The sequence below is a fragment of the Erithacus rubecula genome (genome assembly GCF_903797595.1).
Source record: "Erithacus rubecula genome assembly, chromosome: 4".
NCBI lineage: Eukaryota > Metazoa > Chordata > Aves > Passeriformes > Muscicapidae > Erithacus > Erithacus rubecula.
This window is the reverse complement of record NC_136686.1, coordinates 30,799,806-30,816,632: the sequence shown is the minus strand read 5'-3', so window position 1 is coordinate 30,816,632 and position 16,827 is coordinate 30,799,806. Positions and strand designations below refer to the sequence as shown.

Below are 16,827 nucleotides of genomic sequence, written 5' to 3'. Positions count from 1 at the left end.
CAACTTCTTAAAAGATCTTTTCAGTTCTCTCAAAATAGGTAGAGAAAAAAATTCACACAAAATTATTTCCCCAATCCAGACTTTTAAATATTGAAGTATTTAATTGACTAGATTTGTCTAAAAAAAAAGGGGAAAAATGCCGTAAATTCTACCATGATGAAATGTCACGAGTACCTTGACCTAAAAAAATGAAAACTAAACTGAACAACAATAAACCTTAAACAAACAAAAAACACCCACCACAAAGCAAATGAAAATGAAAGGCCCTGAGCCTTCTGACACAAGTCCAAAACACCGCTTTCCCCGACTTTTCTTCTCCAAAACAGAACAGATCAAATTACTGTTCACTTAAGAGCCAGCTAAAACTTTAGGAGTTCCCAGAATATTCTCACATTAGTGTCTGAACGACGTGGAAAATTGTGTACATTTCTGAAGCGAAAATTGTCTATCAAATAATTATCTTAGCTGCTGTGGTTTATTTGAAGATATTTTACAGCAGATGCCTGTATCAGCAGAAAGAACAAGGAAGGGCAGGAAATGGGGGAGGGAGGACTGAAAATACCTTTATCCGCTTTTCTATTGAAGAAAAGTGGTGAGAAAGTTTTCAAACCGGGTAAGTTCCAGGCTGTTACAATCTTAATATGTTGTACTCCTTTTCTTCTAGAAATGGAAAATCTTCAGTGTAAGTATTCTCATAAACTACAAAAGTCCCACAATTTTGCTAACTTTAATTTGTATGAAGAATTTTGTTATTTACTAAATAGCTGACTATTCTCAACCTGAAAATCAAGATGATAGAAGACAGTAAAATTTTCAGCTTATTCATAATTCCTTCAAAGACAGTAATGCTTTAAAAAAATCTACTAAATTTTACAGTTAAAAAATAAAGGTTCGATACAACTGTTTAATAACAGTCATAATATGATTAAGTATTTAAGACTCCAAGTTCTAAGAACTTGGTAACCATTACTTCCACCCAAAGAACCAAGTAAGTCAGCTGTTTCAAAGTGATTTCCATATATTAAATAGTATTTGCATTCATTCCAATCTGTTCCAGAGTCCATTTCAAATCCTGCCTGAAACTGTTCGCTCCTGAAATTTCTATCAAAATAGAAGATGCAGCTGTGCAAACTGAGACAATTCTGAGTTTTAAGAGGAACATAAAAAATAATCAAGCCATGTTAGAATGGTTCCAAGCAACTATTATTCAGTCATGAAAAACTATCCAAATAGTTCATGAAAAAATGAAAAAATAAATTCATTACAAGAAAATTCTTCTCCTTTTTAAGTAGAGTATTTGCAAGGGAGGAAAAAAAAAAGGGAATCTATACACTTTTTCAGAGTAAACTATTGGTTTTCTTTAGGAAACTGTATTTCTCTTGGAAAATCATGTAGCTTTGAGACTACTACCCTGTTAGAAATTTATTTAACTCCTAATAGTCTAATCTTTCAAGTTTTCTTATCAGCAGTACAAAGCTATTTTTTCTAGACCACACAGACACAAGAATACATACCACAGTCTGACAAAACGGTATTAATTTAAAACTGTATATTAATCAATTCAGTTGAAATCATTAGTTCATTACATCTATTTCTGATTCAAAGCATGAACATCTAATTTAAGTATTTTAAAGAAGTGGTGTGGGGAGGGAGTATTTTAGCATCTACTCAAGTATCCTGTTCCTTTGCACATAAATTGGTGGTTTTCATACTGTCTTTTACTATTAAGACCTTACACTATTAGTACCATAGGAGTTGAGAGAAGAGATACGGTTACAGCTACTACTATTCCCATAACAAAGCATTACAATGTACTTGGATTTCTGAAAATGGGAATGTTTCCCATATGCAAAACAGGTTTCAAAACCTACCAAATTTTTAGCATTCCAACACGTACATTAGGAAAGAAAAAAGGACACAAAAAAAAAAAAAAAAACCAAAAAAAGCCCAAAACAAAACAAAAAAAAACCGCCAAATGAAACCACACTACCCATGCAGTTCATACAACGAAACATTACAACTCCCTGCTGGGCAAGTCAGTCATTTTGTACGGCACTTCCAAAAATGGATCTGTGTTCAAAATGGCCTGTTAAAAAGCAAAGGAAACCAAAACCAAAGAGAACGGGAAACACAGACAAGCTTTTCTCTGAGCTCTGGCAATTACTCTGTACCTTTTCTGTGAAATGGGAGTAAGCCCACTCAGCTTACAGAAAAAGAACCCCATGGGCAACAAAAAGTCACTAGAAATACTATATAAAAGATGTGGTCTGAAAGTAAGTTATTCAAATATAATACATAAGAAAAAACACTCTTTATAGTGATTGTCCAAAACACTGTTTTTCATGCTCCTATTACAGCAGAGTTTAACAGAGAAATTGTAAATCAACCAAACAAATAGCACTGGGCAATATTTATATGCCTGTTATTTTCCCTAAAAAAGCCTCAACCAATCAAAAACCCAACCCCAAAAGATCCAACAAACCACCACAGGATGTGTATGGCTAAGTATGTTTTACACATAAAATTTAATCCCCTTCAGAGATTATAAAGTAGGAATTCGGTGACCTCAAAGAATTAAATGTATCTGCATCCTGTGAATAATATAAGTTACTACATCTGGAACTAATGAACCATAATTGACTAAAAACCATGCAAACACAAACCTCAATAATAGTTTATAAGATTGGGGCAAGGATAGCTCAGAGTATCTTGCAGAAAACCAGAAAGATTACTGTTACACTACACTATTAATCTACATTCATTAGTTGAGATAAATGAATGGCAAAACTTCACATTTTATCTTGATAAGTGTTTAATTAGAATTTGTGGTTTGAATTTTCAGACATTTTAAAGTACCCAAATGTTCCCAGGGTCTTAACTATCTTATCCAGTCAAAAAGAGCCACTATGAACTAAAATCTACTGTAAATAAAGTTCACTAGACAAAGTTCTAGTAGCAATAAAAATAATAAAACTAACTTTTCATCACCACCTCTAATGACATATTTGCATTACTCCTCTTTACCCTGAAGCAGGAAAATTCTGTGACAAATCACCTAGAAATTTAGAAGTTAATTGAAGTCACCAATCCTTAACCACTCACTGATTTTATTTCTTTTTATGAAATGAACAAAATAAACATGGAGAAACGATGTCTCCTGACCATATGACATGCAATGTCTGCCCAGAATACTTTGTGCCTTTATAAACACTGTGTTGACAAACTGTAAGATGATATATGAGAATAGATAGTTAAAACTAATTTAACCACCAAGTGCTTTTTTATAAATTATACTGAAAGCACCAAATTAACGTGCAGAAATTCTGAGCAAGGTCTAAATTTGTCGGCATTTAGACAAGCTTTCACATCCCTAGCACTAAGTTCAACTTCAGCCAGGAGAATACTACGAGCTACATACTGGTGAGTTACTCAGCTCATCTGTTGCTCCTGATGTGTTTCTGGAGAGCTTCAAGAAGCTTCCTGTTTACTTACTCTTGGTTTAACTTCTGTGCAGCTTAAGAACCCAGGAAGATCTGAACTACATGTAAGATACAGAACAAGACCATTTGATATAGAGTAATGAAGAAAAATGCCCTCTTTCTTCTCTTCTGTGTGAAAAAACATGGAGCATTATTTTTCTCCTACCTTCATCTCCCTGGAGACAGTACAGTGTGTTTTAAGGATGACAGCTAGATCACCAACCAGCACCACACAGCGGAATACACGAGGCCATGTGAAACAACTAGCACATTGAAACTTGGATTTCAATTCAGTTATACAAAAGAAATAACAAGAGACCTGAAAACTTCCACCTTCTCATTTGCACTAATTCAATTAAATTTGTAGTGTTATTCTTAAGCAGCAAGTAAGTGCTATCTATGAAACTGTTAACATTTATATAATCACTGTTTTGCTAATGTATTTATATATGCATTATAATTATTAACCATTGAAAAAGTTACACATTGGAAACATGATAATCAAATCAAACAGCTCAGTTACAAAAAATTAATAAAGTTTGTAAAGAGTTTATTTCATTTTTCAGTTAAAGTATGAGGCAAGCATTTGAGCACAGAATGAAAGCTCTTCTGGCCTGCTAAGAAGGTAAGCCTAAACAAAGTAATTTGATTAGCAAGACAGATATGATATTTGACCTGTCCTTTCTGACCTAATCTATTCTGCAACTGAGACAAGATAGTCTGTAAATTAATTCAGTGAGAAAGCACAGAATAAAAATAGCACAAAACAAAACAAAACAAAAATCCCAAACAAGCAAAACCAAAGATCAAACTCCAAAAACCAAACCAAACCACAAACAAAAATTAAAAAAAAAAAACCAAACCCACTAAAACGGACCAAAAAAAAAAAAAATCAAAAACCAGCAATTCAACATATTTTGTATAGCTTAGAATCAGTTAACTATGCCTAAGTAAGATTTTAAACTGCTTTTCATGAAATTAGAGCTGGTGCTCACCTCTTAAAGGTGTGGAGCACGTGATGCTAACAGTTCTGCTCATTGGCACACAGTCAAGCTGAACTGCTACACTAAAGAACATTTTTTCAGCCATTCTGAAACTGCTCTGTCTTAGCTATACTGAAAATAAGACTAAAATGGCTGCAGTGCTCACTCAAGACAAGCCAGTCAGTGACAACTCAGCAGGAGGTGAAACATTTCATGGCAAAGCACCTCCATCTTTACTACACTGCAACAAACTGCACAGGTGGGATGGGTGTGTGTGTGAGCAGAGGAGTGGTTTGACAGACAGGAAGTGGTTAATACACACCTGCACCATTACAGCTTCCTAGCACCACTGGTAAAGAGAAAATCAAAATATACCAAAAACCAGCAAGAGGCAGCCCTGTTAGGCATGTGATCCAGGGTTTGTATCACAAACTTCAAACCTCTCACAACTCCAGGGCACTTTAGAATTCATGTCACGTATTAACAGTCACAAGTATAGAGCCAGATCACACACAGAATTGACAAACCTTAGGGAATACTTTTCAAGAGCAGGCTCATTTCAATGCTTCTTAAAAAACCCCAAACAAACAAACAAACAAAGATGGAAGTCCACTTTATAAGAAAGCTAGCAAAAACCCCAAGAACATTCCAGAACTTGTAGAAATCAAGTATCTAATTCTTTACGACTGCAATGCAGCTTGTTGTGTCAGTTTTCCAAAAAGGAAACTTATCTCCCCACAAATTTAATACAAAATTAAATCCAATACAGGTTTTGCTCTACTATCTGTTTATTAACATCAGTCATGTGCTCTCATAGAGGCAACACTGGATCAGTTCTGGAGGGAGCTCCTCACTTCTCTTCTACAAAAGCCAAATTTGTCTACTTTAAAACAAAAAACTAGCAAGAGTCCATGGGCACTGTAAAGAAAATTGCTGTTGAATTACACCTAGCCCAACATAGTATGTCACTCCCCCCAAAAAAGTAAGAAGAACATGCCCTCCAACCAGTTCAGTTATGAAAACGTCTAGACTTACATAACTGTGCATATCTGTTGCCAGCTGTAGCTAGTTATTTCAGGATTGATTAATCATGCCAGCAGTAGTTGTCTGATGCACTCATCAGCACTACAGTCAGTATTTCTAACTTTAAAAAATAGTGAAATACACCATCTGGCATTTCCTTTTGTCCTTGCATTAGCATGACCTACAGTACAAGAAAGGGCAAATATCACATCTGAGACAGCTCCACTGATTGTCTCTAATAGTATGGTACAGATTTAGAAAACTAAATTAAAAATATACTTGAAGTTCAAATGCCCAAAAGACATACTTGTCAAAAAACAAACTCATGAACATTGGAGAAGAAATTCATTACAGCTAATTTAAAACCATCCATTACGATGAAACTTTTCTTCACCAAAACCTTTTACTAAACTAAAAATCAAGTTAGAACCAATTCAAAAGAAAAGTTTTCTATTACCCAATTATTATTACCCCATGTTGCTTACTCTGAACACCATATATATCACAACATGAGCCTGTGGGAATTTATAGTAACTTGAAAAATTTCAAAATTCAAGCTTAAATATTCTGTATGTATAATAAACACACACATACTTTGATTTTCCCAATAGCAACATTTTAAATAGTATTGTGTCTAGTGTATCTACAAAACTTTATATCAAAAGGTGAATTTTGATTTCAAGTCTTAGAATTTCGAGAATATCACCAAAAATGTAGGGACATTCTAACCCAGAATCCAAGAGCTGCACATGTACAACACTGCATTTTATGTAACGCTGAGTCCTGGAGCTTGATGTATGGATGACAGTGACTTAAATAGGTCTGAACAGGCAAAACAACAAGCTGGCAAAAAAAATTTCAGAGAATGTTTTCCCCGAGTCAGAGAAAACAGAATCCATGTCCCAGTCCTGCTTTGTCAGAAAGCTTCAGGAACATGCAGAGACACTAATACAGACACATGGAAGCAAAAAATATTACTGAAACCATATGCATTAACTTAAATGTCCAATTCAATATACCCCCATTAACACAGAGAAGTATTTTAATAAAGTGTGTTAAAAAAATGTGTTAAAAGTTATTAATAGGCCTAATTTTAAAATAAAACCTGATGTTCAAGTAAACACATTTAAGAGTGGAATAACTCCTTGAAATTGCTTTGGCCCAGGAAATGCTGCAGTGAACTTACACTAATATGTAATTCTGTACTAACACAGGACTATGGTGTTTTCATTGCTGTTTAATATGGCATTTATACAGGTTCTCCAGTCAAAATCTCAAAAAAATAGAGCATTTTAATAAGACTAGAGATCAGAATTTAAACTTAATGTGTTACAGCCTTTAATCCCGCCCTCTTTTGATAAAATGCAAAAACACTGTAATATCACAGAAAGTTCTGTTACTGTAGTCATAAATTCTCCCAATTTTCCCAACTTCTCATGAACATCAAACAAGAAATGCAAGAGAATGGCACCCTGTTGTTTCTCTAATTATTGCCCTGTGCAAGTAACATCACCTTCACACATACTTCTTTAAATATCATTATATACAGCCACAGTTCATACCAGGGCTCCTTCCCTGAAGGATCAAGGGTAGGCAGAAATTTCTGCCATTTCAGACAAGGTTTTATGCATCTAAACATTAACAAGGGCAGGAGAGAACCAGCCAAGGCATGAATACTTTCTTTTGCTCAAATTAGATGCTTAAAAACCAGTTAGCTACATATGATCCTTGTGTCCAAACCACATCCTATCAACTTCTCATTTACCCTCTTCCTTTATTGATAGTAGTTGGTTTTCTCGTAGTGTTTTATATGTTAGTTAACATTAAGTAGACAAAACAGTTCTTACACTGCCAAAATTTAGGAGAAACTACTGTTTGTACCCATCTCAACCAACGTCTCAAAACACCTTCCACTGAAATCCTTTTTTATTTCTATTTTTACACAGGCCATAGACTGACTTCAAGAAACATGTTGGCTCTCACTGAGGACTTCACAAATAAACACTACCTAAACTGTTGAGGGAAAGAAAAGAGCTCATAATCGTGAGACAGAAAACAAAAGTCTGCACAACATTTAAGGTTTCTTCATAATTTCAAGCTATTTGATGGTAGGATGAATGAGGGAGATTTTCAGTGCTTTGACAGAAGTCACCAAGCATTTATGTTAATGTGTTTAAACATTTTTGAAAGAAACAAAAAACTTGAATGCAGTATCTTTTAAAATTTACTTCATGGTAACTTCTACATGTTGCAGGCAAAGCTAGAAGTAACATGGCAGCTTTTGGGTTGTTTGGTTGTTTTCTTTTAGCAGAGGTGGGGATGGACAAGAGGGATGTGGTTTTGTTTGGTTTTTTTTTACCGTAACATTTTTTTACACAATGAAATGAAAGATAATGCTTGACACAGCACAAAATGACAGAATTAACATACAGGTTATTTTAACAACAGTCTCCCATATCCACAGCCGTATAATTAATAAAATCTGTTCATTGAGTATGTAAGTTTACTTGTAAGCATTTTCAGAAACTGCTTCTAGAAGAGAAAACATTTTTCCTGTAATACAAAAATCCACGTCATCCATAACAAAGTACCTCTATTAGTTAAGCTAAATATTTTAAAATTTATTTAGAAATAACAACTTTACACGCAGCCATCTCATTTCCTGAGATTTCAAATGATTTAATGTTCATGAAAGAAATAAGAGCTGGTAACTCCTATGTACAGTTTTTAATCAACATACATAGATTTACATGATGTTGAGAATCCCTTCACTGTAATAGGATGGAAACTGCTGTACAAGTGAAAATCAGGCAGTTATTCAGTACTGTATAGCTAGTACCATGCCTTCAGCTACACCTACAAGGGAGTCTTTACTTTCAAAAAACCCCTGAAAGATGGGAGGAGGAATGGAAAGGGGAGGAGAGACTTGCTGTTAAATATACAGGCAATTTTTAAAAGGACACACCAGTAATAATAAACAAGGTAAGGAATAAGCAATGGAACTAGCAAATCCATATTTTCTAAAGATTTATAGACATTGTCATGCTACTTTTTTCTTAGGTTATCACTGGTGCCTTACTACAGCAAGCAACTGAATGCTGGACACTGGCCTATGTACTGACTGACAGCAAGTTATCCCCCCAAAACAACATGGAATTTTGAGGTTACCTCACTGCCAGCACTGGTAGCCTCTCTTCCCTCCAGCTATTTGTTTTCACTAACTGCAGGTGTAACTTACGAATGCCTGCTGTAATTATTAATAATTCTTAACTATCTTTGATACTTACTATGCTTTATATTTAGTGAAAATGAAAATTTTTCCAAGAACTACTCAGAACAACTGGCAATCAATGCTCACATAAAACTGGATTACTGTGCTAGAAATGAACAGATTTCTCTTAAAATTTTTAGAGCTGTGTCACAATTAGAAACTTTTGCCACATATCTGGATTGCAATTTTTCTGCTAAACCAAAAAAATAAACTTGTTAGACTCATCTGTCCTCCTAGCAGAAATTACAAGGGTCACTTCAATAAAACTTAAAAATATGCATAGATAAAGTTATGTAAGCCTGAAACTTATGCCTGCATGCAACACTTAAGTTACACATAAGAGCAACCCCTGCTATTGGTAGGGGCTGAGGGATAAACAGATCGTGAACATCCCTGCTGAGAAGGTCTTGGGGGTGCAGGTGGAGGAGGAGCTGGACATGAGCTGGAAATGTGCACTTGCAGCCCAGAAAGCCAATTGTTATCTTGGGCTGCATCTGGTGAGACCCCATCTGCAGTGCTCTAGGGTCCTCAGAACAAAAAGGACATGGACCTGTTGGAGCAAGTCCAAAGATGGGCAATGAAGACGATTAGAGAGATGGAGCACCTCTCCAAGAAAAAATGATGAGAGAACTGGGATTGTCTAGAAAACAGAAAGCTCTGTAGATATCTTAGGGGACCTTCCAGTGCTTATAAAAATAATCTGCAAAAGAGCCAAAAATAAGCTTTTTACAATGTTATGTAATTATAGAATAAAAAGTAATGGATTGCAGCTGAAAAACAATAGGTTTGTATTACATATTAGGAAAAAAAATCCTTTAGTGTGAGAGTGGTGAAACACTACAGTGTGAGGTGGTGAAATTGTGAATGCCTCGTGTGTAAGTTTTTGAGACCAGGGTGGATGGGGTTCTGAGCAACCAGGTCTAGTGGAAGGTATCTCTGCACATGGCAGGGAAGCTGGGAGCAGATGATTTTTAAGGCTCCCTCCAACCCAAACAATTCTATGATTCAGATTTATATTTCACTAAAAGCATTCTGACTTTCTTAATGCTATCTAATACAACACCAGATAAAAGCATAGAACACAAAGCCACATAAAACTCACATGCAACTGAAAATCTATTTTCAACTTTAAAATGCTTTTTGGCTTATATGTAAAAAAGTCAAAAAAGAATAGAACTAAGAACTAGAAAATTCATTAAAACCAATTTAATTAAATTCAATTTGAAACAAAACCTCTCCAAACTAACAAAACAGACTCTCTTTTCTGAATCACACTTCCATTGTTTACCAAAGTAAAAAAACATTAATAGATTCTGAAGATTCAGTTTCTAGAGAACTAATATCAGTATTTTATATCTGTGACTGATGATACTTGCTTTTACTGTCTAATCTGTTGACTGATGTTTTCAGAAACTTAAGCATTGTACATATGAACTCATGAATTTCTTGAGCTTACTATAAAAGTACAGAGAGCAAAAAAAAAAAAACTAGAAAAACCTGAACACAAAATGGAAGACCTCTAAAAACACTAGCAACAGTACACAGAATCTTTCTGGGCAACTAAAAAGTAATATTTCTGCAATATCACGCAAAATTGTTTTCCTTAGAAGATAACCAGAACTCAAAAGTCGACATAATCTGTTCCAGATCCCCCTAGCCAAATACTAAAAATATTTTAGTTACTTTCTTTGGCATCACCCAGTAGGCTTTGGAATTTAAACCAATATTGAGGTAAAGGAATTATAAGATATTTAGTATTACACAATTCTTATCTCAACCACACTCACCAATCATTCTACATTCTACAACTGACCTGACAGAAAAAATACCGCTTTAGAAAACAACTTTCTGCTTTTAATGAGCTATCAAAAAAAAAAAAAAAAAAAGCCCTGAAAAAATTTGCTGCACACAACAGTCCTTACTCTCCATCCTGTATTTGAGTAAGATACTGCTGCTTGGAAAACAGCCTATTACAGTACAGTGGAACTAAGAGTTTTTTCATGCAATACACACACTGCAACAAGTAGAACTGAAACGCCAAGATTACAAATATACATAATAAAAGTAGCATTTATGTTGACCCCTTCATTTACTTTGTCTTATTTTACTTATTTACCAGTCTCACTTATTTTATGTGAATAGGTCAATATCTCAGATTAATGTCACTTATTAGAGAAAAACCAAAGAGACCAATGACAAGTATTTCTCAAAAATATTAGTAACATAAGATTTCATTGCATTTTAAGAGCTGTATTAAACAATAGTGTATCAAGGAGGGGAAAAAAAATTCCAACTCCTCATATTCACATGCCCTAGCAGTTTTGTAATTTGCAACTTATTTTCTTCATTTATTACTGATATGAGAATTGTGATATACATGTATCATTGCTGTAATTCCCAAACCAAAGTCCTAATGTAAAAACGAAACTAACACGTAACAAACACGTAAAAAACACCACGAGTTGAACAAACGGGAAGAAAACTAGCATGCAAACTATTAAGTAAAAACAACATGCTGGCTTAAAGGATCTTTTGGCCTTACTGCTTATATTTCATGAATAAACTTTACATTTTTAGCACATGCATGATTTCTGACAATTAAGTTGAGATAAACCTCATAAATGATTACACCATTAAAAACATCTAGATGATAAGAAATTCGGTGGTTTGAAAGCAAATTATGGCATTTGGTTTAGTCAGCTTTTTTTCACTGTGAAAGTATTTCCAGTTTGTAACAGGAAATATGCACAAATACAAGGAAAATGAAAACCAAATTACTAATGACAAGTCAGTATTTCAGAATTCATTGAAGACTTGAAACATTTTTGTTTGCACCAAATTCTGCTAAAAGAAATAATTTAAAATTAAATTATTAATAACTTTCTTATTTTTAACTTGTTCAGGCTTCTTCTTGGCAAGCAAAAACATCTCCCATGCTTGTAGGAAAGCATATGCCCATGTATTTTATGTCCCAAAGGGAAGCATTACTAAAGGAGCCTTTAGAGAGAAATTTACATACTACAGTTAGTTTTCATTTTTCTAAGTTTGTGAAATGACCATGATAATATATGCTATTGCTTACATAGGTACAGGAAATGTGGCAAAAACATCTGTATCTAGTGGAACCAGCCCCTTGAAAACACTTAACATGGGATAGAAGATAAAGAAGTCTCTCAATTAAAACAACTATTTAAATTGGTATATATAATAATAGTTGTATCATTTTACAAATAAATGCTGCTATGAGTAGTTTGAAGTCTACACAATATCCAAGACAATCTGGCTAAATTATTTCATACAGCAAAATTCCATATTATCAGAGAAAACATCAGCTCAGCACTGCTACAATTGGTAGAAAAGTTGTATCTGATAAAACCACCATTTATTCCAAATATGTACCAAGTTCTCCAAACAAAAAAAAATACAAGAATCCAACATTATTAATATAATGTTCCCTACATTATATACACAAATCTAATTTTGTACTTCTGGAGCATATGAAACAGTAACTGCTGTGCATTAAGAATAAATAGTGGGTGCAGTTACCACGATTCGTAAATTTGTAAATTCATTTTATAATTGGCCTGACAAAAACCATTAGCCCTATTTCATAGATCTGAAACTGAGAAATTACCTACCCAAGATCAAGAATCAAACAATGGTTTTTGTGTTTGGTTACTTTCTCTCCAAGGAATTCTCAATATCTGTGGCAATACTCTCCTTCATATCTTCCTGTAGAACTGCAAAAACCAGCACCTAATTAGAAAATCATCTATATTTTAGATTGATAGCTGATGGTTGTGTACAGATTGAAGCAGAAAAACGCAAGCATATATTTTAACTTCCAAAAGAGAGACAAATAACATGCTTGTAAAATATTCTGATGTTGCAGAAATAAGCACTAAAATCTTATATCAATACTGCATTTCCCTATACAGTTTGGGATATTACACAAATACATCTGTTAGCATGTTCTTACTTTTTCTGGTTAGCATAGTAAATATCTAGATGCGTACATATTGTTTATCAGTGACTAAAGCCTGCGTTTTCAAGATGATTGCTTCCTAGAATAGCAGAGCTGCTCATTCCTAGATTTTAAACAAGTATTTTTCCATCAACATTTCCATCCAATTTTTTCAGTAAGTTTGTCTAGGTAAGAGTCACAGTGATGTGACACTACATAAAATTATTCAAAGATTACTGTTGAGCAACAGAATATCCTACTATCAGCATTTCCACGGAACGGCTGCCAACTGTGGGATTCAGGAAGAGAAAGATGGACTTACTGGAAGAACAAACCACTCAAGGGCAGCTCTACGCCTCTACCAGGCCTCAGAATTGAAGAACAAAGCACTTGTCTATGAAAAATCTCCATTTTTAAAATATAGGTTTAAGAAAGAGTTCGAATGTACCTTCTTTAGATTAGCACATGGCTTAAACTCTTTTGTCGTGTTGACAGATGTTGGCAGCCATGACACCTCGAGGAGTCGCTTGGGCCTTGTTTACTGGCGGTATCCCACGAGTAAGCACAACTCTGCTTTCTCTATTCCCATACAGAAACTGTTTGGTTTCCAATGAAATAGTGTATCCATACAAGAAAGAAACTGTACCCTGGTGCCCGCCAGTGTAGGATCAGCACCAGCAATTTCGCCTCGTCACTTCCACGCTCCATGCGCTGCGAGGTCCCGCCCTGCCGGCGCGGCCCTTCCCGGCGGGGCACCGCCACCGCCCAGGCCACGCCGCCCCATTTCCGGCCGGGAGCGAGGAGCGCTCTCGAGGCGCGGGGCGCGCCCCTGTCCCACCCAAACACGCGCCATCCCCTCGCCTCGCCCGGACCGCGTGAGGCGGGTCGCGCCCAGGCGGGTGCCCGCCGCTGCCCGGTGCGCGCCCACATCAGACCCACCTGCGCCCGCGCCGCCGCCGCCAACGCGCGGGACCCACGGGAACGCGCACGCGCGTCACTGCCGCTGCACTGGAGCCGGGTCACGTGCTCCCATGCAGGAGCGTGTACAGCGCTGCATTTCCTCGGCGCGTGCGCACTGTGGCTGCTGCAGCCGCCGGCACCGCCGCCGCGCGGAGCAGCGAGCGCCGCCGCTGCCGTGCCGTGCCGTGCCCTGCCCGCCCGGCTCCCGCGCCCCGCGCGCGCCCCGCGGTACCTGCGCGCTCGCCTCCGGCGGCAGCTCCCGCCTCAGCGGCCGCCGCCGCTGCCGTGGATTCAAACTCGGAACCCGCTCGGGGTGCCAACGCCGCCTCCCCGCGTCGCACGCGCCAGGCCGCTATGCAAATGAAGCTCGAGTCTCCGCCCCTCTCTGGCTTGGCCCCGCCTTCTCCGTGGGCACCAGGGGCCGGCAGTGGGGGCTGCACCGGAACCGGCCAATCGCAGCGCCGGCCATCTTGGAGCCATGCAAATGAGGCCCCGCGATATTTAAATAAGCGCTAGCCCCGCCCCTTGGCGCGCAGCCGTGCAGCGTTCGGCGCAGCGAGCGGGGCGCGCCGCGGCCGCTAGGGGGAGCCGTGGCGCGGCGAGGGGCGGCGCCGGGAGCGGCCGGCCCAGCTCCCTGCCCGGCCCCCGCGCTGCCATCCCGCCGCTTCCCGCCACTGAGCTGCGGCCTGCGCGGCCCTGGGCCTCGCTGACACCTTCGAGAGCCCGCCTGGAATCCGTCAGGCTGCCTTATCAGCGACCGCAGTGCTCGCTGCTCGTCCCTTATCACTCGTTTCTGCGCTAGGGCTGTGCCTGACCAAAGCCCAGAGGCTTGGAGTTGTTTAATAAGCGGCACTGAGGTTCAAGAGCGCCAGAAAACCAAAGGGTGCCTGTTGGCTCGTCTTTTAGGTGAATCTGAAGCACATGGGTTATCCTGTGTGAGCTTCAAGTGGCCATTCCCTCATCCACCCTCCATTTTTGCCTCAGGCATGGGGGACAAGCCCACACCGCCTGCTTTGCCATGAACTTGGTGCTGTTTGTAGCAGAGCGGAGGCAGAGCTGGGCAGCGGCTGGTCTGCCCCACACGGCGAGGGTCAGGTCAGACACACCGTGGCTGTGTCCTCAGGCACACAAGGAGCCATGAGGGCATAAAGGACCTGTGAAGGCTTCGCCTACTGACCCGGTAGCGGAAAATCCTATTCTCTCCTTGTTCAGGTAAATAAAAGTCACGTTCTTCCTGCTGAAGGTGTGAAAAACAGCATTTTGATTTGTTTTCTTGAAAAGTAAGCTAAATATGAATAAATTTTTTGTCCATCATATACAGGCCAGGCTGACCAATAGGTGTATATATGTCGTGAAACAGTAGCCATTTTAAGAGTCCTGTCAGGTGCATCTGGTGGATTGGTTAAAGAAACTTTCCTGACTATCCAGAAACCGCTCTGGCAGTCACACTGGCACCACCAAAGCTGGACTGAAGCTGCTTCACTTCAGCAGCTGACGGGTGCCCCGTGTGACTCCCTACCCTCACCACACTCATGCACTCAGACCATGTTTCCTTACTGGTTTGACCCTGAGTTTCCTTAGCAGAATCTCCAACATCTGGATCCTTAAAATAAATCATGGTGCAACAGCAGAGTAAGAGCTCCAGTTGGTGTCTTGGAGGAGAGACCCTGAACAAAGGAAGCCTTGGGCTTTTATACCCTCGGCAGTGTATGTGCACTGTAGTCTGAGGTCTTCCAGCTGAGTCCTTGGCTCCTGCCATGTCTCTGAGTGTTCCAATCACCTGGCCAATGCCACAAGCCCTTTGCTTCCATTGTTGTGCAAAGGGTTGCCACCTGTTCACAGCCTCTTGCCCCTCTGGGGCTCCTGTCACCCAGAGCTCAACTGAGCTACCTGCACTGAAGGTATTCCTTAATGGATTGAGAGGCAGTGTTTTAGGGTTCTGCCATTCCCAGTGGTTTGCCTGGTCTCTGCTACATTCTTCCCTTGCACAGCCAAGATGGAAGAAAGGAACTTTACTCATGTGCCCATAAATTTGTGCAAATGTATCTGTAACAGGGATTTAAGAAGGGGTACTAGCCTGGAACTTCAACTGCTGAAATGGGAACATGCATCTTCCTCAGCTGTCTTTGCTACAGGTATGACAATTTCTAAGAGGTAGTGTAGCAGAAGCTTGTAATGTCTAAAACTTCTGTTGTTGAGCTACAGTGCAATAGTGGAATGTTTCATCTTGAAAAGGGGGACTTGAATTTGAAGTTTGGTCTTCTGAGCTTTTGCTTACAGTCAGAGGACACAGCATTTCATAAAGAAGAGGCCAAAACTACCCAGAAGTGGGCAATTCCTAGCCATACCATTGTTAACTTGTAAATTCTCTTCTGGTGAGCACTTTTGCAAGGTCCTTGCATATAAATCCATTAGGAGTCAATCAGGAGTGAATGCTTTGTGGCTAAAAGATGACTTTCCAGAAGACTGTGAATCTCTCGAATCTCTGTCATCTCTTTGAATAACAACTGGTGTTATTCCAAACTTAATTTAGTATTAAAACCATTGCAGCAATGTAGTTTTGTTCAGTGCAGTACAGTTCATGTAGTAAAGAGACGTTTAAGACAGACAGCTGGCACCAATTCCTCTTCTCTGGCAACCAGTAGCAGGACCTGAGGAAACAGCACGAAGAGGAGTCAGGGGTGCTGTATTAATGTAGCTGTTAGAGCAAACAAGTGCTCTGCTGTGGCATTTCAGAAACTAGCAGGGGTACTAGGACTGTAACTTTCAATCTGAAAACAAATAATATTTGTAGTAAAGTGAAAGTCCAGATTTTTGTCATCTGCTCTTCCTCTGACTGGTCATAAATTTGAAAAAGCAATAGTATCAGTTTATATTGCTCAGCATCTTTGCAAGAAGAGAGTTAAAACAAGAGATTTTCAGAAAAACACAACTTCAACTTGTCTCTATTTGCAAAATGTGAGAGTTTTCCTGTAAAAGGAATGTGCAAAGCAGGCAGTAAACTAGAATTAAATTAACAGATACAAAATTTTAACACTATGAAAATGTAGATATTTATCTAGTGTCCTGTCTGATTACTCTGTTAATGTGTTCAAGCATTGTAATGATAAACATAGAGAAAAAAAAATATTCCTCTTATGCACTCTA

General features: G+C 38.5%; 1 protein-coding gene across 8 annotated transcripts in view; it reads right to left on the bottom strand.

The window, feature by feature from the left end:
* The window catches only part of ATF7IP (activating transcription factor 7 interacting protein), an 89,638-nt gene extending 74,939 nt beyond the window's left edge, over positions 1-14,699 (bottom strand). For 4 of the 8 annotated variants that reach the window (XM_079304523.1, XM_079304525.1, XM_079304519.1 and 1 more), the window contains exon 1: positions 13,913-14,699. The gene's annotated coding sequence lies outside the window, so the exon portion shown is untranslated. Of the gene's footprint in view, positions 1-4,989; positions 5,031-13,659; positions 13,848-13,912 lie in introns of those variants that run through there. The other 4 variants (XM_079304526.1, XM_079304521.1, XM_079304524.1 and 1 more) reach the window with 4 other exon arrangements.
* Positions 14,700-16,827: the final 2,128 nt, after the last annotated feature.